Source organism: Zingiber officinale, chromosome 1B (genome assembly GCF_018446385.1).
Source record: "Zingiber officinale cultivar Zhangliang chromosome 1B, Zo_v1.1, whole genome shotgun sequence".
In the NCBI taxonomy this organism is placed as follows: domain Eukaryota; kingdom Viridiplantae; phylum Streptophyta; class Magnoliopsida; order Zingiberales; family Zingiberaceae; genus Zingiber; species Zingiber officinale.
This window is the reverse complement of record NC_055986.1, coordinates 50,549,382-50,551,636: the sequence shown is the minus strand read 5'-3', so window position 1 is coordinate 50,551,636 and position 2,255 is coordinate 50,549,382. Positions and strand designations below refer to the sequence as shown.

Here is a 2,255-nt window from a genome sequence, read left to right as displayed (position 1 = left end):
GACACCAACTCCTTGTTTTCACCAGAACTTGAATTCCCTTTTCTGTACGCTAATTAAACATTTTTTCTCCAAGAGACTGTGTAAACAGAACTAAAGCCTGGAATGATAATTCATTTGATTTTTCACACGCTCTTGTGTTACTGATGCCTTCTTCTGCTTGGTGCAGGAAATGGCAGAGGCTGTGACGAAAGATTTTGGAAGGATTGACATCCTCGTGCATTCTCTTGCCAATGGACCAGAGGTACTACCTTACACCATCATATAATCATGATGTTTGTTTTTTACTTTAGTTCTTAATTATGGTTTTCATAAATAGGTAACGAAGCCACTCTTGGAAACATCTAGAAGAGGGTATCTTGCTACAATTTCAGCTTCGAGTTACTCTTTTGTCTCCCTGCTTCGGCACTTTCTTCCAATAATGAATCCAGGTTTCTTTCGATTCCATGAAAACAAAATAATTGCATGTTCCATTTGTGTGTATATTTCAACTTGAGATCCTGACAAGAACATCATTATCAATCCATCATTATATCTTCTTCTTTACGGACAGAATAAAGCAATGCTAGTAGTTATAATAAAACCCAAAATAAAGTTATCAAACAATTCCTTTTCTTGTTGGCACATAGATTTTATATCTCATCTTCACTTTGTTTTGGATGTCTCCGTTAAACATGGCAAGCGGTGCTTCAGTATCTTTGACATACATAGCTTCCGAAAGGGCAATCCCAGGGTATAACCTTTTCCCTTGTTTATTCCAAAGTTTATAATTTGGAATACTTGTTTAGTTCTTGCATCAACTTGCAGATACAGAGGTGGAATGAGCTCAGCAAAAGCTGCATTGGAGAGCGATACAAAAGTAAGTTCAACTCTTCTGTAATTGTTGTATGTGAAATTGATTGTTAAGTCCGGTTAGTGTTTGGAAATATTTAAACCCAAACTATATGGTAGTTCACTCATCTAAGATTATATTTGGCAAAATATAGATTCAATAATTTTGATGTTTTCAGCATTTTTTTTTTATGTAGGTGCTGGCTTTTGAACTGCACTTGCTTGCCACAAAGCATCAGGTAATTATATAATTAGTAACCATTTGGTGATTGTTAACATACACGATATGATGTCTTTTCTTCAGTTCAATAGACATGTTTTTACCTACTGCTCTGTATTCCTATGTTCCTTTCTCTGTCTATGCCATGTTTTACATTGATCTTTCAATTGGCATTTGACTCGAGATTTACCCACGCATGAAATTCTGCAGTTTGTTTATATCACTTGATTATAGAAATTTGTTGAAGAGTTGTCCCGTTTTTGTTTATTTGATCTATGAATTTGTTTGCATTTGCATTATTTTCAATTCCTGAGAAGTTAAACACTTCTAGTTGCTTCCTTATACATTGAAGAATGTTTTAAAACATTCTTCAACCTAGCTCTTGATTGTTAATTTTAGTCAATTATAGTGGTAATTGTTAGATCCTTTATTTATTTTAATTAATCTCTATTTGTATATTCCATTATCTAATTAATCAATGACTTATTAATCAATGGTGCTTATTTTTGTAGATGTTTCATCTGATTCCAACACCTCAGGGAGCTTTTATGTACTTAATGACATATTCCGTCTCAACGTGCTCATTACAAAGATTCTAGGATACACTTGGAGGAATGATAGCTCGGCCTTATCATCTGGTGTGATTTTAATTAATCTTTCAGTGAAATATTATAAATTTTTTAGATTTATTATGTTATTAAAATTTTAAATAAATATGAAATGTATTTGCAGTTGGCTATAAACGAAGATTTCTATTAGTGCATATGGAATGATACTTTCTGGATTCATTTTTATTTAAGTCATTCTTTCCTTTAATGGTCCCTTTTAGAATTTAATGTATGACTTACTCCTTAGCATCATATAGAGTGTGTGGGAACGTTTGCATTAGATTGTACCTTTTAGAATTAAAGCTGTTTGATCACTGGGAAAATAATGTTTGCATGGTTTATAATAGAAGCTTTGTATGCAGTGACATAAAATGAAAATTCTGCTTAATAAGAAATTTAAGAGCCACCATATTGTTTCAAGAGGTTACCATTTATGTTACATAGATAACGCTTTTTGCACTTCTGTTAGATGACTAGATCAAATGATTTTTATGGTTATGTAACATTTATGTAGTGCAATTAGAATCACGCGTACAGTTTAGTTTCTAATTTGTAATATATATCTTTATTCGAATAGGTGCCCTCAAGAGTACTGGGAA

The 2,255-nt window shown here is 32.6% G+C and overlaps 1 long non-coding RNA gene across 1 annotated transcript; it reads left to right on the top strand.

The window, feature by feature from the left end:
- Nucleotides 1–815: 815 nt before the first annotated feature.
- Nucleotides 816–1,624, top strand: LOC122056415. The gene is made up of 3 exons (XR_006133161.1): nucleotides 816–856; nucleotides 1,026–1,067; nucleotides 1,561–1,624. It is a non-coding gene; the product is annotated as an uncharacterized LOC122056415 (long non-coding RNA).
- The last annotated feature ends 631 nt before the right edge of the window (nucleotides 1,625–2,255 follow it).